The sequence below is a fragment of the Euphorbia lathyris genome, chromosome 1 (assembly GCF_963576675.1).
Source record: "Euphorbia lathyris chromosome 1, ddEupLath1.1, whole genome shotgun sequence".
In the NCBI taxonomy this organism is placed as follows: Eukaryota; Viridiplantae; Streptophyta; class Magnoliopsida; order Malpighiales; family Euphorbiaceae; genus Euphorbia; species Euphorbia lathyris.
Window position 1 is genome coordinate 20,305,782 of NC_088910.1, and position 21,459 is coordinate 20,327,240.

The 21,459-nt window shown below is 40.3% G+C and overlaps 1 long non-coding RNA gene across 1 annotated transcript; it reads right to left on the reverse strand.

Annotated features, from left to right (window-relative positions):
- Window positions 1-623: 623 nt before the first annotated feature.
- LOC136224036 (uncharacterized) lies at window positions 624-7,354 on the reverse strand. Its single transcript, XR_010686259.1, has 4 exons — window positions 6,934-7,354; window positions 4,031-4,139; window positions 2,607-2,879; window positions 624-763 (listed from the first exon to the last, which is right to left on the reverse strand). It is a non-coding gene; the product is annotated as an uncharacterized lncRNA (long non-coding RNA).
- Between the last annotated feature and the right edge of the window lie 14,105 nt (window positions 7,355-21,459).

Below are 21,459 nucleotides of genomic sequence, written 5' to 3' on the forward strand. Positions count from 1 at the left end.
CATCAAAATATCGTCATGTGTCAATAGGATAACAGTTCTGATAATTGAGTGAAATTTCATTGGTTGGGATAGGTAGGCGCTAAATGTGACCAAATAATAGGTCAAGAGACCTAATGACAAAATTTTAGATCAGCCAAGAGCCAAATAGTGGTTTAAACCATATTATTTCCATCAACTCTGCAATTAAAGATTACCTGCTATTGAATTGGTCATTTTGATCAACGGTAAAATGGATCATCAATATGTTAATAAAATGCAAAGTTCAGGGGTCGTAATGTCCGGTTTTGAAATTGAGGAGTCATAATGAAAGCAAGTAAATTTTGAGGAGTCATGGGTGTAATTTTTACCCCCTAAATATTGCATAATCATTTCAAGGCCAAAAGCAATTGCACAAGCAGGCATAAACTGTTGTGTTTATTCTGAATATCAATAAGATCAAACATAGAAAGCTAAAAAATCATAGCAACAATTATGAATATAATTTGCTTAAACAAATATTTTTGTTACCAGAAAGAAGGCTTTTACCATCACTGAAAAGCCATTCTAGTAAATTTATACTATATAAGAAAAAAATACAATTTATAGACTTAACTGGACTTTTTCCATGGGTTATCTCCATAGTAGAAAGCAGTGCCAACCATAAGGGCAACAGTAGCACCTTGGACAACCACTCGAGCTCTCATTAACTTCTGACCCAATTGAGAATTGCCTTGCCTGAAACTTATTAAACCTGCAGTCAGAACTCCTGCTGTCATAAGTGCACCTGCAATATTTATATACATCAGCCAATGACAATTTCGGGTTTCGTATCGAAATCGTGTTATGTTATATATGATATAAATGATAATCATGTCAATCGTATTGTATCAATCAAATTGTCTCTGTAAATCATGTTGTCGTGTCAAAAATTACCACCCATAAGCAAAATGGGGTAGAAGGAAGCTGTTTAAGATGCCATGGATCCTCATAAAGCAGGGCATATGCAGCTCAATAACTCAAATGCATATCAGGTTAGCCAGTCTGCTGCTACCTAATTAGTTTATAGCATAAGCCCTTAAGTTTTAGGCTTACAGTTTATTAATCCTCCAACCAAGTAAAACGTTTGCTTTCACCTTTTGACCTATTATTTTGTGACATTGACCCCCTTATGTGTAGAAATCAATCACATTTGGTACTAATGTATAGCAATCAATCACATTTGATCCAATTTAGACAGAAGTTAACACGCATATAAGGACACCGTTAAATAGTGTGAGATGATTGCTAATCAAGTGGAAAAGAATTGATGTTCCCCGATATTGTAGAAGCGGAGAAACAGGTGGTTTTTGAGTGTGAATATATAAAAATTGGGGCAGCTAAGTAGATTGGCGAAATATTATAACAATTGTGTTGTGATTAGCAATCATCAAACGAAAACATTTAACACATCTCCTTATCTAGGCACTAATTTCCGTCTAAATTGACCAAATATAATTGATTGCTATACATCATATGGTTAATGTCACAAAATAACATGTTAAGGGCAAGCACAAACATTTTTTATAGGTCAGGGAGTTAATGTCACAAAATCATATGTTAGATGCAAGTACAAACAGTTTTTTTATAGGAAACACAAACATTTTTTATAGGTCATGAACGAAATAACGACTTTAGAGTAATTTTTATTCCTATACACTTATCTCATTTAAAGCAATACATAACAGAACTTGCAGTGAACCCCTTTTAAAATAAAAATATTGCAGTTCCTCATAATGCACAAGGAGACTAATTTTTGACTATTGACTGCAACTTAACCATCAAAGTTATCAAGGAATGCACATAAATATGTAATAAATGAGGTCGAAGTCACTTATAAACTGTTCATTTAAAAACACTTCAACACATATAATCCTCAGATAATGAAGACATGGAGGCTAGTCTACTAGAATGAGAGAGCATTCATTATAATAGCATATATTTAGACATGAACTCCAAGCTGTAAATCTTAAAATCCTCTTTTATAGTAACCACCCGTGACTATCACAGTTCTAATAATTAAACAAAAAAATTCTAAGTTCTCAGTGTTTTAAACAGAGTTTATTATTTTTATTATTTTTTTGAATTTACCTTATTCTTTATAAACAGTACGGTACCAAAGTGGGAATTGGAGTAGAATGGTGAAGGATAGTTTGAGATTTCTGAAGTGTAGTTAAACTAATGGAGGATAATGCAATTAATTTGGTGCAGCAAGCAAGAACATGCAACTAGAAGCTACCAGTCATTCTATGACTCATAGGTTGTTAGCAATAAAAAAAATAAAAAATTTGCAGTTTTAGGTGAGGAGTTGAACTAATTTTAACACAAGATTTATCATCTAATTAACAACCATATATTTGGATTCCATTTTCTCCTCTTCCCACATCTATAAAAAAGCCTATCTGAAGCTCAAAACCAAAACACAAGTCAGAAAACACAAGAGTAATTCCTCTAACTATTTGTTTTGATCATAACTATGGCTAGTCTTGGAATCTCATCCAGTGCCATTGTTCCAATATTGCTCGTGATGAGTTTGTCACTGATGAGCTACACAATAATTCAGGTGGAAGCAAGGCAACTTCTGGAGTTACCTCAAATTCCCGAGTTCCCACCACTGCCTGAACTGCCCCACCTGCCAGAATTACCGAAGCCAGAACTTCCTGAGTTGCCCCAACTGCCTGAGCTGCCAAAGCCAGAGCTTCCTGAGCTGCCCCACCTGCCTGAGCTGCCAAAGCCAGAACTTCCTGAGCTGCCCCACCTGCCTGAGCTGCCAAAGCCAGAACTTCCTGAGCTTCCCCACCTACCTGAGCTTCCCCACCTACCTGAGCTGCCAAAGCCAGAACTTCCCAAAATTCCAACTTTGCCTAAGGATGTTAAACCACCTCAATCAACTGCTACTACTCCTTAATTAACTATAAGAGTAACTCATATACATGAATGTTGTTTCTGTTAAACTTGTATTTTCCATTTCAGTTGGAGTGCTACTATACTACTTGATTTATTGAGGAGCTTGGTTTTATGCTTGTATTCTACACATATAGATATATATTTCATTGTGAATTACTGATGTAATATTGGAACCGTGTTTTCGATTTATCGAATCACCATTTTCGTCACTTTCTCTCTCCTAACCAAACAACACCTAAATGACCTCAAACTAAAAAGTCAAGAATTGAAGTTGCTTAGAATTTCATTTCCATCAGTTCTACAATGGAAGGTTACCTGCTATTAGAGTGGTCAAGGTTGAATAACTTTTATGTCAGATTTTGAAGTTGAGTGGCCATAATAAGTGTAAAATTGAATGGCCATGGGTGTAACTTACCCTCTTCTTAGGCTCCAAACATTTCCCTTGGCAATCAAAAGAGTGCAAGATAAAGTATTCTTCCCTTATTACCTTACCAACAGGTCTTATACCCCTTAAACAACAAATTCCACTACTATATCCATTACTTTAAGACTTAGATCCGACCCTTCTGAGCTATTTTATTTGCTAAAGTTGTACATAAGAACGCTAATGGTTATGACATTGCCCTGCTCTCCACAAAATAAAACGAACACTAACTTTCAAAGCAAATAAACAAGTCTGGAAAAATTGAACTCCTAGGGAAGCTAGAAAGAAGTTTCAAAAATTCAATATAACTTCTCTGGACACTCATTTCCCTTTAGATTGATAATGCAGAAAAGAACTTGATTTATTTCCAAATTTACAGCATACAATTTTCACATAACAATTCGCAAATTTCAATGCAAAGATGTCCAACATCCACTAACGGCCAGCTTTTTTACTAACCATCCAAACATAAAATATTCGTAAAATCTGTGCAATTCACCATGACACCCAAATCAAGCTTCTCATTTATAGGAAAGATGTGTGGAACAAATCAATGAATATAACAAAACATTGTGCATAATCAAATTGTGCAAAAACAAGAAAGTTTCAAATTTAAGCATCCGTCCATACTCAGGAGACGCACATATAAAACTGAAAAGAAAATAGAAATCTAGGTAAGTTTACCAATAGGCACCAGAGGGTTTCTGACACGCTTCTTCTCTTCGAAGAATTGTTCCAAGTCGGGTTGCGCTGCACCCATCTTCTCCATATACTGTTACTGATTTGATATTTTCTATTAAGATATTGGAAACAGTGTGGCAGTGAGACAGAATCAGAATTCAAGAAAACGAGAGAATAAATGCAAAATTGGGGAATCTTTATGCCCTTTATATATGAGTCAGGCAACGGATAAAGAAAGATGCTAATGCCTTGTTAAGTTTACTTTTAGAAAATGGCGTTGTTCTATCTAGGGGTGAGCATGCACCTGTTCAGTTCAAAAACCAAAACCGAACCAATTTTCTCTATCACTCAATTGCACTAAAATTCAGTTTGGTTCAGTTCATTCCGTTCGGAACCAAACAGAAATCATTTCAACAATGTGTTAATTATTTCAGTAGGCTACGGTTTTACTGTTTTGAATTAACAATGAATTAATAATTTTGGTGTATGTAATTAAATTAAACAATGTATTTAATCGAATTAATAAATCAATTATTATTAAATAACATGGAATTAAGCAAAAACTAGTAAGATACAAATAGTAAGTACACTAATTTATAATAATAAAAGGGCGGCCCGGTCGCATTACGCGTCCCCGCTGAGCGAGGGTCCGGGGAGGGGTCCCACCACAAGGGTGTATTGGGGGCAAGCCTTCCCTTGCCAATTTAATTGGCAAGAGGCCGCTCCTAAGACTCGAACCCGTGACCTCAGGTCACACGGCAACAACGTTTTACCGTTGCGCCAAGGCTCGCCCTCACACTAATTTATAATAATACTTGATTAAAAAATTAGTACTAATTTTAATGATGAAAAACTAATAAGATGATAAATCAAATCCATGAGTATTATTGAATATAATAATAATATGATAATGCTAATTTATTAATATCCCTATACGACTATAAAAATACCAAATAATAAAATTGTTATGTACAAAATAGAAAAGAATATAATTAGAAACATTCAAAATCATCGCCAATTATATTACTGAGTTATAGCCTATGAACTTTTGTTCTTTGCCAATCACAATTCAATCATTTCCCAAAATAAATAAAAACTGACAAATGTTCTTTACTGCCAAGTCACTGGGAAGTCCACCTAAATTACATAAAAATCTCTAATTGCAGCAGCCATATTATTCAAAGAACAACTAACAGTTCCATCATTGCAAACTGAAAAAAGCTAAAGAAAACCAAAACAGAATTAAGATAGAAGAAACTTCTAAAACAATCAAGAATAGATAAAAGAAAAATTCAATTAGAACAACCAAATGTAAAACTTATTTTTTATTGGATTTTCAATAAGAACAACAGTTCCATCATTTGATTCATTTCCAATCCTCTAAATCTCCCTAGCATATATTCGCAATAACAGTTAAGCCACTAAATTTATTAAATTTGTATTACAAAACCAGTATGGCATGCATTTGCCAACTGAAAAAGGGAAAAACGGCTTCAAAAGGAAGCATAACTTCCACACACTCATGCCTTAAAAAGGCAGAAGGAATACCAAGGACTGGAACTGCAACTCAAAAAGATATCTATCTTCTCTTATTAAAGATAGTTCAGATGAATTGACACTGAAGGCCCTTCTATTTTTATACATTTGGCTTGTTTGGATAGGGTGGCCCGTTAAACACGCCAGGATAAGGTAGGCCTTTAGGACTTACTGTTAGCTCCTCTTCTTATAGTGGTACAAGTATTGGTAGAATGGGAGGGAGTGCTCGCAGCCTTATCCACGATATTAAGGTAAGGTTGTGACTACTCTCTTTTCTTCTCTTGGAAATCGATATCGATCGTGGAAATCTATAGGAAGTCTTTAAAATCGCCTCTCTTCCTTCATCCTCAGCAGCTACCATCCTCAGAAACAATGCCTGAGATTTTCCTGCGGTCTGCCCTTAATCGAAAGACTTCTATCCACTATGATGGAGTCTGTTAAGTGCTATAAGTGGAGGGAAGGCCTAGACAATCTAGCACTATGGTGGAATCTAAGTGTAAGATATTGTTCGGCGGTTGGAAAACAAGCTGCTATGCGCCTTCTGGTAGGACGTTAGAGTATCATTACATAATCATATTATTCACGAGAAACAAACTTCAAAATATCAGTTTAAATTGATCCTGCATATATTATACTTAGGATGAAATAGCAGTTTAAATGTGGATCCTATCATTGACATTTATTATAACTTAGACAATTAACAGAACTCCGCGCACGTGCTATCATGTAAATGTCAAAAATCAAACAACACAGTGCTTTTTGCTTCTGAGATCAAAATTCCAACTGACTCTTCAAAACCCTCATGTGTTGAAAGAAAGAGAAGAAGCTATAAGATAAGGATAAATCAAATGTGTCCAGGCATAGTCTAGAGATCCTAGGACTTTTTTAATAAGCGGAGTGAAATAAATAAATCATTTGATGATCTTATCAATCATGATGAAAAAAGGTATATATACATATATTTTGTGATGAAAAAATGTATAAATATAATACACATATATAGATTTTATATTGGAAAAAAAACAGCAAACAAGAAAATTAGTATAGATTTCAGGCATCCAAAAAGAAAATACCAAATGGAGGTAGTTTTTCGTATTCTCCATTCAAATTAAAATTAGGAATTGGCAAAACCAATAATTCAGTTGACATTGACAGTGAAATTACTAATGCAGAATAGAAGCTCATTCACACTAAACAGATATATTTGCCTTAAACACCTTTCAATTGGTGTTAAATAATTGCTTTCACACAACAAATTTCCCAATTTAAGCAACTATCTGACCTTAGGGCTTGTAAACAATGAATCCCAATTTCAATTTAAGAAATTTCCCCAAGCTAAACAGCTCATAAGAAGAAGAAGAATATTTCACCTTAGGGCTTAGACGTCCGTTTGCCTCCTGTTAGTAGTGATATCGGCGAAGGCGAGAACGAGATGGAGATTATAGATTGAGATGGAATCAAGGAAAGGAGGGGAGGTTAGATTAAGTTTCCTGACGGTCTGAAAAGGAAGAAGGAGAGGAGATGAGAGGAGAGTAGCAGGAACAGTCGATGATTTGAACTCCGAAGAATTGGGATTTTTGGCAATTGAGAGTATTATGTTCGGCAGGAACAAAAACGCGCTAACTAACCGCATGAAACGACATTTGCTTTTCAGTTCGGGTTTGTTTGTTTGGCTTGAACCGAACAAAATTGAACCAAATTAAAATTCAAATTTGTTATAAATTAGGAATAAAATTTTCCAAATAAAATTAACTTTGAACTGATTTGTTGTTGTTTAGCAGTTTCTTACATTTGATTTTCCCACTGCTCTGAAAAAAAAAATGCTCTTTCTCTTTTCTCTTTGCTTTCTTCTCTCTGTCTTTAAGTTTTTTCTTTCTTTGGTGGATCTATATTAAGAAAGAATTCCCTCTTCCTCCTCTCAACGGGTTAGGTTTATTGTAAATTTTTTTGTTATATTTCTTTTCGGTCAGTGTTTATATATTTTATTGGATATTTGAATTGTATCTATTCTCCATTATTCTACTGTTTATACCTTTTTTCGGATTTAGCAAGAGCGGAAACAATTTATTTTATACGTGGATCAATAGATCCGAATGTTCGGAAGGGCCTAAATGATGAAGTTTCGATTGCAGTTGCTTTTCTACGGATTTGGATTTCAATAAAGTATATGTTTTTTTGTTTTTTATTGGTTTTGTACCTTTTATGGCTTTTTATGCTCTTTGTAGTCATTTTCATCTCATTGTGGATTTTGTAAGGCTTTTTACCTTTCTTGTTTCTTGTTATACTTGTTCTTTTCGTATCTAATGAATGCATTTTCATAAAAAAAAAAACAGTTTCTTACATTTTAATCGGTTGTATTATAATATAATAAGATATAAATGATGTTCGTAACAATATCAATAATTAATAATATATTTTATTTTTTTATTAAATATATAAACTTGACTTTATTTATAATCTCCTAAAATTAAAAATAAATTTACATTTATAAAATAGCAGTCCTGCTCAATTGGACCTTAATGACTAAATCCTAATTTGGACCATTAGATTTGCTGATATTTAATCCTAGGAATATGAAATTATTTAATTAAATATTAGTTAACCGATATTTTTTATTTTTTGCAACGTATTAATATTGAAAAAACTCCTACAAATAAGCAACTACTTTTTGCAGAGGGAGATATAAACTAACGTTCGAACTCTTTGGTTAGCACCAGAAAATCTGTTTGACGCCAACGATCATATTCTTCCTTCATCTAATGCTAACGATCTTCTTCTTCCTTCATCCAAAAAACTATTTGACGTTAACATCTTCTTCTTCCTAGCTGGGAAATTCATGCTTTTCTATTCACGTAAGTAACTCTGATAAACTCTGTTTAATTCCAACAGTATTCTTCCTTCGCTGGAAAACCCGTTTGACGCCAACTATTTTCTTCTTCCTCACTGGAATTATTCATGCCTTTTTTGCTCATGTAAGTAACTCTGATAAACGTATTTAAATTGTGAACCGATAAGCTTTTCTTGATCAGTTCGACACAAACATAAATTGGTGAATTGCAACCGCAGCAATTGACAATAATTGAAGTTTAACGGAGTCGATTGGTTCATCTTCCTCTGCCGGTAACGACTGTGACACAAGCATAAATTGGTGAATTGCAGCAGTATCCACATTCAAGGTACTTTCTGTTTCTGTTTCTCTATTTCTGTTTCTCTGTTGAAAAAACTGAATTTATTTATGAATGAAGTGCACCAGTGTTTTTCAATCTTTAAAAAAAAGTAAAGAATAATTGAAAATGGAAAACACCTGATTCTAATTCTAATGCTTATTCATATGATAAGAACTTTAGGTAAAAGGAGTTCACAACAATAGATTTAAAGTTTTAATGCTAATTTCAAGTCTTAAAATGTTAATTGCAAAGGCCTTTTATGTTTAGTAGCTTTCTTTTCATAATTTAAAGTATTTTATTTCATTGCACTAAGTTGTTGTGCAAAATAATGGCTTTATTAGAATTAGAAAATTTAGTTTTTGGTGAAAGCCTCTTCACAATCTATGATGAGTGATAACTTGTCGGATTTAATTCGATGGTCCTCATCGTAGTTACCTGCAAAACAAAACCGGAGACAGGATCTCCGGAAAAACTCTCCGACGATCAAGTCAGTTTTATGTGGAAGGCTAGTAGATTGATAATAGTATTGAGGGAAAAATGTCAACATACCTCCACATTTGCTTTCATGTCCCTTTTATAAGTATCTCTGGGTAACCGCCGAGGGCGGTTACTCTTTCTGTGCCACGTCCCTTACGTGGCCACCAACGTGGTTTCGTTTGTTTGAGTGGGAGGTTTAATGCCCTGTTAGGATTTCGGGGCGGTTATCCGCTTTACCCGCTTCCTTTATTAGGAGCCCATTTGATCTTGAACCATGGGCCAAAGTATAGGTTGGGCCCGTGTTTATGATTCGGCCCGGTTTGGCTTCGCGGCTCATCACATGCATCCCCCTTAGTTTGGCAAGAGCCCTTTAAGGTCTTTTCATATGTTATAGGCAACTCTTCGTCTTTGTTTGGATATTCAAAATTCGAAAGTGGTTCCTTCGTTCTCTGTCATTTCCTCTTCGGCGTCAACATCTTTGCGTTCGTTCTTCTCTGTATTCTTTCTCACATGTAAGTTTTCCCCTTCTGTAACTTGCAGCTCGTTCAACTATTTCTTATTTCTGTTCGTTCTCCTCCTGATATGTCGAACCCTGAACTTGATTTCGCACCTTTCGACGAAAATTACGATCGCGAGGTGTCTCACGAGGTCGAGGAGATGGTTGATGAAGTTTCAACTAGCTCCCCTAGGTCAGACTCTCATCCCGCCGATTTTCTCCATTTGGCGAATACAACTGATGAGGGCCTAGGTTTCGACCCCAAGAAGTTGATTCCACCACTTGTCCCAACTCCCCGTTTATTACCGAAAAAGGATAGGTCCGGAAGCTTAGTTTGCCGCGAGACGATTGACGACTTGCGGGAGCAGTATCCTTGGCTTCAAGGCCTGGAGACAAGCATTCCCGGGGAAAATAGAGGGCCTGACGACTACCCAAAGGGGTACTTTACCATTTTTGTCGCCCAGATTATCTGCGGTTTCACTTATCCGCTGGCGGATGAGATTGCTTCCATCCTTGGTGGTTATGGAATCGCACCTGGACAACTGCATCCCAATGGATGGGCCGACTTAACCCTAGATAAGTTTCTGGCGGATTGTCTGGAGGTTCCCCTCTCGCTCAAGATTTTCTCTAAGCTTCATCATTTCAAGAGTTCGGGGGAGTACTTTACTTTCATCCGACAGAGCGGTTACTACGGCTTTGATGAGAAGTCGAACAAAATCCGTGAGTGGGATAAGTCCTATTTCTTCATTAAGTTCCATGAAGGGAATCCAAACTTTCTTCGCTGCTGGGGCCGGCCCAATGTAAAGAGTTTGAACTTTGGTTACCCCAGCCAGGAAGAATCCGCTATTATAAAGTTTTTGAAGAGTACCCCTCCTTTTGTATGGACATATGATCAGGCGTTCCATATGCTAAGAAGCCGAGTAGCGATTGCCTACCGCGAGGGAGATCGCGTTGTCTATATCCCTTATCGCGTTTTTGTACAAGGTACTATTAACTTATTTCCAAGTTGATGATTTCTTTTAACCCTTTGCAGGGGTGATCCTTTATCTCAACTCGCTGCAGATCGGGAAGCGAAAGCCCTGGCGAGAAGGAAGAAGCGGATGGCGGGAACAACTTCTGTTGCAGGGGCGAATTCTCCTGTGGGGGCGACTTCTGTTGAGGCGGCTTCCCCCACAATTGCTTCCGTTTCACAGGGCCCCGCTTCTGTTTCTGAGGAGCTTCCCTTAAATAGGAAGCGGAAGAGTGATGTGGAGTCTTCTCGCCCTAGGAAGAAGAATACCTCCGTATCCTTGCCTGTCGGTGGTACATCTACATCCACTCCATCCAAAGCCAAGGGCGGTACCCCATTTCATGAGGTATCATAATTTATTCGCTCTTCTTGCGTTATTTATTTTCTCTTATCAGTTTTCGCTGTTCTCCTGACCCTTCTCCTTGTGTATCCATAGCCGATTCCTGATATCAGCGGATGGTGGACCAGAACCTTTGGTAAAGCCGTGAGCTTTTCCTGTAGGGACATTGTTTCTTCCATATGCAATGTCCTTGGGCGACTTCCCTCCGCTTCTCGTGTGCGCGAACAGGTGCCGCTTCCGACCGCCATGGAGGGGATTGAGAAGCGTGCTATAGAGGTATATTGCTTTCTACTCGTGTTCCATCCCTCAAATGCATGTCTCCATTCGCTCTTTTTATTCATGTATCGCCCCTATATGCAGATTATCAATTTCGCGGAGGGTGCTCTCTGTAGGGATGCTGAACGAGCTAGAGAGCTGGAAAGCATTGGCACTGAATTGGCGACTCAGAAGTCGCTTTTTGATGATGTCCAAGGCAAAGTAAAGGCCCTTGAAAGTGCTTGTCAGAAGGCCATCAGCGAGAAGGAGGAAGCTCTCAAATCCCTCCAGGCTAAGTCCGATGAGCTTCAGAAGGTTATTGATGATCTGAATTCGTCCAAGGAAGCTTTGGAGATGCAAAAGAGGAGGGCCGAGGAGATCACCGCTGAAGATGGTGCTCGCATCTATTGGTATGGAGAGCGGATTCATGCGGCTTATGAGCATGGACATCCAGATCATGTACTTAATCGCCCCAAGGTTCCCATTCCTGAAAAGGATTTAGCTGAAAAATGGGACAAGTTAGAGGTCGAGGATGCCGATATGGATGAGGTACTTCTCCTAGATTGGCAGAGTTTTCATGACTCTCCAATTAGCTGTGAGATCCCAAATCAGAACGTAGAAGGAGGGGTACCACAAGATGTTTCTCACGTTGAACAAGAGGTACCTCGCTCTGATGCGGTTACTGATTTGACTGTTGGGGATTCGCTTGAAGCAGATCACCCCACAGGAGAGGATGAAGGAGCCGCTGAAGGCGAAGGGGGCAATAGAGGCGAAGGAGAAGAAACTGTAGTATAATTTTATTTATATCCGAAGTGTTGTATGTAACAAACTGCCAGTATATATATTAACCGAGCGACTTTGCCGCCGCTTTACATATATGCGCAATTATTTTTTTATTCTTCTTCGCTTTAATGCCGTTTATTTTCGTATGCGACCCTTGCTTCTTGCCGACTTCATACTTGTAATTTTTCGTATTTAGTTTTGTTTTCATTAAGGTGGCCAGACCCTTTTTGCAATTTTTTGAGTACTCATTTATTCGCTTAATTTTATGCCTTATAATTTTTCAAATAATCATAAGGTTAACCATAAGGTTTTGCGAATGATGCGTAATCATGCATCCGCCTTTCTTTTGTAGGCAACACATTTATGTGTTTTAATGTTAACCATAAGGTTTTGCGAATGATGCGTAATCATGCATCCGCCTTTCTTTTGTAGGCAACACATTTATGTGTTTGTATTAGCAGTTTGAAAAGGACCTGCATTCAGCCGTAGCATAGTGAATAATTGTAACCAATGAACCTCTTTATTGATAAAGAAAAAAGACTTCTTGTTACATGGGTACCTAAACTGTGTGGGATCAAAGCCTCATTAAAACCTTTTATCAGAAAACCCAGTGGGAAAAAACTCATAAAAGGAAAAAGAGTACTCGTCATTTCCCTGAACTACTCGGCCCGTTTATATAGGCGTAGATTCTCTAGATTCCAGGTGCGCGGGAGCTTTTTGCCGCCCATTTCTTCTATTTCAAAAGTTGATGGTCCCAACTTCTTGGATACCCTGTAAGCCCCGATCCAGTTGACGCCCAATTTTCCTTTGCCTTCTCTGGACTGTATTTTATCTGCTTTTTTCAAGACCAAGTCGCTCTCATTGATTATCACCTTTCGCACCCTTCTGTCATGATACTGCTTGATTCTATTGCGATATACTGCCATTCGCATGTAAGCTTTTTCCCTTCGTTCTTCAACAGAATCCAATGCATCTCTAATGTTGATAGGATTTTGGGTGTCGCAATAATAAATTACCCGATCTGTAGGCGACTTGATTTCAACAGGTAGGACTGCTTCGGCTCCATAAACCAGCGAGAAAGGTGTTTCGCCTGTTGCTGCTTTTACAGAGGTTCTGTATGCCCATAACATATGAGGTATCTCGTCCGCCCAACCTGTTTTCTTATCACCTAGTCGCTTCTTGATTCCCTGAATCATGGCCCTGTTGGTAACCTCTGTCATACCATTCGACTGGGGATGATTTACGGAAGAAAAATGATTCTTGATCTCCATGCTTTCGCAATATGCTTTGAACTTGACACAGTTGAACTGGGTGCCATTGTCGGTTATAAGCGTTTGTGGGATTCCAAACCGCATGATAATGTTCTCTCGTAAGAACTCGATCATTCGCTCAGGTGTTTGAGCGGTTACTGCCTCCGCTTCTACCCATTTGCTGAAGTGGTCAACTGCGACTATCAAGTACTTCCGTTTCTTTGTTGTTTCTGGGAACGGACCCACTATATCGATTCCCCATGTCGCGAATGGCCACACCGTCATTATAGTGACTTGTTCGGCTCCGGGAACATGCTTTTCATTTGCATGGATTTGACAGCTGTGACATTCCGCTACCATCTTCTGGGAATCCTCCACCACCTTTGGCCAATAATAACCCATCAACTTGACCTTTCTTGCCAACGCCGCGGATGCTTCATGTGCGCCACAAATTCCTTCATGGAGTTCTCGCAGCACGTAGTCTCCTTCATTGCGGCTAATACATTTCAACTATGGACATGTATATGATTTTCGGTATAAAGTTCCATCCCGAATTGAGTATCTTGCTGACTGCCCGAGTAGCTTTCTAGCTAAACTTTTATCAACCGGCAAATCTCCATGTTCTAGATAGTGACGGATGGGCATCCGCCAATCTTCATCGTCTTCTAGCTCTTCGATGACCATAATCTGATCGGCTTCGAATGCTGGTGACGACCTTATTTCCAAATTACATGCCTTTTGACTCCATGGGTCTCTACTCGCTGCTGCCTTTGCCAACTCATCAGCCTTTGTGTTCTGGCCTCTTGGAACATGCACCATCTCCCAGACGACTCCTTTATGTGTTAACTCCTGCGTCAATCTGCCGACAACCTGATGGTACTTGACCAGATCCTCCTGTTTCACCAGATAATTTTTTGTGATCTGATTTATCATAAGTTTAGAGTCGCTGTAGATTACCACTCTTTCCGGCATAAGTTCATTAAGCAACTTCAATCCGCATATCATTGCTTCATACTCCACGGCATTATTGGTAGTTTTGAATGTTAACCGTGCCGCATAGTACAGGCGAATAACATCCGGACCCTTGATGGCGACTCCTAGTCCAGCTCCATCTGCGGATAATGCCCCCTCTGTGAACATACTCCACTCTTCTTTTTGTGCCTTTGGACATTCGTTTTCATCCCATGTGAACTCATTCACGAAATCGGCAAGTACCTGACTTTTTAGAGCTGGTCTTCCTTCGTAGCGAATATCGAACTCTCCCAAGCGAATTGACCACTCCATTAATCGGCCGGATGCGTCAGGTTTCTGTAATACCTTTCGCATTGGAATTCCAGTTCTCATAATGATAGTATGCGCCTGAAAGTATGGCTTTAACCTAGCCGCCGTGGTTATCACCGCGAGGGCCATTTTGTCTAACCTCGAATATCAAAGTTCTGCATCCTTCAAGACTTTACTCACGTAGTACACCGGATATTGTTGCCCTTCTTCTTCCCGTACCATTACGGTGCATATCGTCGTGCTGGTGACGGATACATAAAGAAATAAATCTTCTCCATCCTCTGGCCTACTCATTAAGGGCGGATAACATAGTAGTCGTTTTATCCCCTCGAATGCTTCTTAACAATCTGGTGTCCATTCAAAGGACTTAGATTTTTTGATGGCATTGTAGAAAGGTAGACATCTTCTAGCCGAGCATGATATGAACCGCCCTAATGCCACCAACCGCCCATTGAGTCGTTGTACTTCTCTTATATTCCTCGGTGTCTTCATCTCCATCACTGCTTTAACCTTCTCAGGATTCGCCTCAACTCCCTTGCCACTAACAATGAAACCCAGGAACTTCCCTGCTCTTGCTCCAAACGTGCATTTCTCTGGGTTCAATTTGAGGCCATATTTGATCAGCACTTCCAGGATTTCTTTAATATCCTGCGGGTGGTCTTGCATCTTATTGCTTTTAATGATCATGTCATCTATATAGATCGAGAAGTTCTCGCCGGATTTGTCTGAAAATATTTTGTTCATCATCCGTTGATAGGTTGCTCCAGCATTTTTTAGTCCAAAGGGCATCACCTTGAAGCAATAAGTTGCCTGATGAGTTATGAATGACGTCTTGATCTCATCCGCCTTCTCCATTGGGATCTGGTGGTAACTGGATTTCACATCGGTGAACGATAAAGCTTCAAATCCTGCAGTCCCATCTACCAATATATCAATGTTAGGTAGCGGATACATATCCTTCGGACAAGCTTTATTCAGATCTTTGAAGTCTACGCACATCCTGTACGTTCCATTTGGCTTTTTGACTAGCACCACATTGGCTAGCCACTCCGGATAGGTGACTTCTCGAATTGCATCTGATTTTAGCAAATCCGCCACTGCTTTTTCAATCGCCTTCTGCCTCTCTGGAGCATGTCCTCTCTTTTTCTGTCGTACTGGGGTTGCACTTTTGTCCACATTCAAACGATGTGTCGCTATTTCTGGGCTTATCCCCTTCAGCACTTCATTTGGAGCGGCGAATGCCGACTCACACTGGATCAACACATCGGTAATGGCTTTCTTCGTTTCCTCTGGAAGTCCTGCCGCTATCCGTACATTCTTGTCATTGGAGATGGCGAATAGTTCTGTTTCTCCTAACGCTTCAGCCGGCAACTTCTCATCAACTTTATCCTCTTCATCTAGCTTTGGTTCAAGTGACAATGTATAAGCTTGTTGAGATATAAGTTGATCTCCCTCAACAACGACTCGCATTTGGTGTGTTGGCAAATGCAACGTCAAATGCCTCATTGAAATGAGCGACTCCGTTTCCGATAGGAACGGACGCCCCAGGATTATATTATAAGCCAATGGGAGATCAACAATTGCGAACTCCAGATCACCTCGCCATTTTAGATTTTTATCGCCCATTTCTGTCTCCAACACCACCTGTCCACTTGTTTGAGATGATTGACCTCCAAAACCAGTTACATCCATGAACGTATGTTCTACTCGCTCGTCGTTAATTCCCAATTTGTTGAATACAGTTCGAGTCATAACATTGCAAGAACTGCTTGTATCGATAAGGACCCGCTTAATGTCCCATCCTTCAATGGCCACCGTAATCACCAACGCATCTGCATGCGGCTCCGTGATTCGCGCAAATGAGTAATTGAGGGCATCCTCCCTACTCGTGTTGCTTTTTCGCTGTTCACGGCGAGCCCTTTTTGTTGGAGGCTCATAGATCCCGCCTGCTATCACGTTAATCACTCCTTTTTTCTGCTTCTTTTCTGGTCTTACTTCTACCTCACGCGAAAGTGTTACCTTTTCATCCATCGTTTCTTTTCTAATGAATTGACTTAGTTTGCCTCTCTCAATCAGCTTTTCAATCTCCCTCTTCAGTTCGTAGCAATCGTTCGTGTCATGGCCGTTCAATCTGTGGAACCTGCAATATTTGTTAGGATATCGCCCCAAACTAGTTCGACCTTTCGTCTCAGGAAACATTAAAACCTTATGGTTAACCTTATGATTATTTGAAAAATTATAAGGCATAAAATTAAGCGAATAAATGAGTACTCAAAAAATTGCAAAAAGGGTCTGGCCACCCTAATGAAAACAAAACTAAATACGAAAAATTACAAGTATGAAGTCGGCAAGAAGCAAGGGTCGCATACGAAAATAAACGGCATTAAAGCGAAGAAGAATAAAAAAATAATTGCGCATATATGTAAAGCGGCGGCAAAGTCGCTCGGTTGATATATATACTGGCAGTTTGTTACATACAACAGTTCGGATATAAATAAAATTATACTACAGTTTCTTCTCCTTCGCCTCTATTGCCCCCTTCGCCTTCAGCGGCTCCTTCATCCTCTCCTGTGGGGTGATCTGCTTCAAGCGAATCCCCAACAGTCAAATCAGTAACCGCATCAGAGCGAGGTACCTCTTGTTCAACGTGAGAAACATCTTGTGGTACCCCTCCTTCTACGTTCTGATTTGGGATCTCACAGCTAATTGGAGAGTCATGAAAACTCTGCCAATCTAGGAGAAGTACCTCATCCATATCGGCATCCTCGGCCTCCAACTTGTCCCATTTTTCAGCTAAATCCTTTTCAGGAATGGGAACCTTGGGGCGATTAAGTACATGATCTGGATGTCCATGCTCATAAGCCGCATGAATCTGCTCTCCATACCAATAGATGCGAGCACCATCTTCAGCGGTGATCTCCTCGGCCCTCCTCTTTTGCATCTCCAAAGCTTCCTTGGACGAATTCAGATCATCAATAACCTTCTGAAGCTCATCGAACTTAGCCTGGAGGGATTTGAGAGCTTCCTCCTTCTCGCTGATGGCCTTCTGACAAGCACCTTCAAGGGCCTTTACTTTGCCTTGGACATCATCAAAAAGCGACTTCTGAGTCGCCAATTCAGTGCCAAGGCTTTCCAGCTCTCTAGCTCGTTCAGCATCCCTGCAGAGAGCACCCTCCGCGAAATTGATAATCTGCATATAGGGCGATACATGAATAAAAAGAGCGAATGGAGACATGCATTTGAGGGATGGAACATAAGTAGAAAGCAATATACCTCTATAGCACGCTTCTCAATCCCCTCCATGGCGGTCGGAAGCGGCACCTGTTCGCGCACACGAGAAGCGGAGGGAAGTCGCCCAAGGACATTACATATGGAAGAAACAATGTCCCTACAGGAAAAGCTCACGGCTTTACCAAAGGTTCTGGTCCACCATCTGCTGATATCAGGAATCGGCTATGGATACACAAGGAGAAGGGTCAGGAGAACAGCGAAAACTGATAAGAGAAAATAAATAACGCAAGAAGAGCGAATAAATTATGATACCTCATGAAATGGGGTACCGCCCTTGGCTTTGGATGGAGTGGATGTAGATGTACCACCGACAGGCAAGGATACGGAGGTATTCTTCTTCCTAGGGCGAGAAGACTCCACATCACTCTTCCGCTTCCTATTTAAGGGAAGCTCCTCAGAAACAGAAGCGGGGCCCTGTGAAACGGAAGCAATTGTGGGGGAAGCCGCCTCAACAGAAGTCGCCCCCACAGGAGAATTCGCCCCTGCAACAGAAGTTGTTCCCGCCATCCGCTTCTTCCTTCTCGCCAGGGCTTTCGCTTCCCGATCTGCAGCGAGTTGAGATAAAGGATCACCCCTGCAAAGGGTTAAAAGAAATCATCAACTTGGAAATAAGTTAATAGTACCTTGTACAAAAACGCGATAAGGGATATAGACAACGCGATCTCCCTCGCGGTAGGCAATCGCTACTCGGCTTCTTAGCATATGGAACGCCTGATCATATGTCCATACAAAAGGAGGGGTACTCTTCAAAAACTTTATAATAGCGGATTCTTCCTAGCTGGGGTAACCAAAGTTCAAACTCTTTACATTGGGCCGACCCCAGCAGCGAAGAAAGTTTGGATTCCCTTCATGGAACTTAATGAAGAAATAGGACTTATCCCACTCACGGATTTTGTTCGACTTCTCATCAAAGCCGTAGTAACCGCTCTGTCGGATGAAAGTAAAGTACTCCCCCGAACTCTTGAAATGATGAAGCTTAGAGAAAATCTTGAGCGAGAGGGGAACCTTCAGACAATCCGCCAGAAACTTATCTAGGGTTAAGTCGGCCCATCCATTGGGATGCAGTTGTCCAGGTGCGATTCCATAACCACCAAGGATGGAAGCAATCTCATCCGCCAGCGGATAAGTGAAACCGCAGATAATCTGGGCGACAAAAATGGTAAAGTACCCCTTTGGGTAGTCGTCAGGCCCTCTATTTTCCCCGAGAATGCTTGTCTCCAGGCCTTGAAGCCAAGGATACTGCTCCCGCAAGTCGTCAATCGTCTCACGGCAAACTAAGCTTCCGGACATATCCTTTTTCGGTAATAAACGGGGAGTTGGGACAAGTGGTTGAATCAACTTCTTGGGGTCGAAACCTAGGCCCTCATCAGTTGTATTCGCCAAATGGAGAAAATCGGCGGGATGAGAGTCTGACCTAGGGGAGCTAGTTGAAACTTCATCAACCATCTCCTCGACTTCGTGAGACACCTCGCGATCGTAATTTTCGTCGAAAGGTGCGAAATCAAGTTCAGGGTTCGACATATCAGGAGGAGAACGAACAGAAATAAGAAATAGTTGAACAAGCTGCAAGTTACAGAAGGGGAAAACTTACATGTGAGAAAGAATACAGAGAAGAACGAACGCAAAGATGTTGACGCCGGAGAGGAAATGACGGAGAACGAAGGAACCACTTTCGAATTTTGAATATCCAGATAAAGACGAAGAGTTGCCTATAACATATGAAAAGACCCTAAAGGGCTCTTGCCAAACTAAGGGGGAGGCATATGATGAGTCGCGAAGCCAAACCGGGCCGAATCATAAACACGGGCCCAACCTATACTTAGGCCCATGGTTCAAGATCAAATGGGCTCCTAATAAAGGAAGCAGGTAAAGCGGATAACCGCCCCGAAATCCTAACAGGGCATTAAACCTCCCACTCATTTCTTGGCCATCGAACATCTTCAGCCTGATGGAGCCTTGACCCAGTACCTTGCACAACTTATTGTTGCCTAGAAGAACCCTCCCACCTTCTTCTTGAAAGTCTTCGAACCACGTCCTGTTGGGAGTCATATGGAACGTACACCCGCTGTCCAGGATCCAGTTGGTGTTTGGATCTTTATCAGTGACAGCGAGAACTTCAGCGCTCTCATAACCTTCTTCTACCACGGCGGCTTCGCCTTGATCTTTAGGTTGGCCTTGGCTCTTCTTTCTTTCAGGACAATTTTTTCTGAAATGTCCTTCTTTATGGCAGTGGAAACACTTGTAGACTTTGCCTTCTTTAGTGCCTGAGGATGGAGTCTTGGACCTTTTTCCGTTCTTGTTCTTTGGCTTGTGAGAGTCCTTTTTCTTAGACCTTCCGCTAACAAGCAATCCTTCCGCAGCTTCAGTGTTGGTGCTGGCCTCAATCTGTTTTGACTTTAAAGCCATAAGAACTTCTTCCAGGCTTAGTGTTTCTCTCGCGTACTTCATTGTTTCAACGAAGTGACTGAAAGAACGGGGTAAGGAATTCAAGATCATTATGGCCTGATCTTCGTCTTCAATCTTTACCTCTATGTTCTCTAGGTCAATTATAATCTTTGAGAAATCATCAAGATAGTCTTCGACTGGCTTGTCCTCATTCATCTTGAAACCAAAAAGTCTTCCCTTCAAATAAACTCGATTGGTGAGCGTCTTCGTCATGTACAACTGTTCAAGCTTGAGCCAAACCCCAGCAGCTGAGGTTTCCTTAGAGACTTCTCTAAGCACCTTGTCGCCAAGATACAGGACGATCGTACTGTAAGCCAATTCAAGAAGATCTTCTTTCTCCTCCTCCGTCATCGTCGCCGGAAGTTCTTTCTCCCCCTTTAGAGCCTTCGCAACCTTCATCTGGACCAAGATTGCTTTCATCCTCTGTCTCCATAGCGCGAAATCACCCTTGCTGTTGAAACGCTCGATCTCGATCTTTGTGAAACCCATTGATTTGTTCTTGATTAGCTCTGATACCAATTGTTGAACAAAACTCTACTTCGAACGATCAATCAACCACATAGATAAACGATTTCACAGATCGCAGATTGGATCTTGAAACAATAATCAAAAGAATACACACAGAATTTACCCTGGTCGGCTTAAATGCTTACATCCAGCAACTTCACTAATCAATGGAGATTACAACAAGATTGAAACAGTTTCCTCTAAAGAAACTCTCGTGTTTTCCCAATCCCCAACTCAGTATATCACAATGTATACAAATGACTTCGATAAGATAAGAGCTTACCAAACTACTTCCCAACCTAAACCTTTATAGGCTTTACAAGATTGTGAAAATACCCAAGATACCCTTTACTTAAAATGTATTAACACACCAAGACCATGCTGACTTGATGACTCAGCATCATGCTGACTTGTTGACTCATAGTCATGTTGACTTGATGACTCAGCATCATGCTGACTTGTTTACTCACACATGCTGGCTTGATAACTCAGCATTATGCTGACTTGTTAACTCACACATGCTGACTTGATTACTCACAGTCATCATCAGCACATCAGCTCGTGATAGAAAAACAACGACTTACAATTATTATAT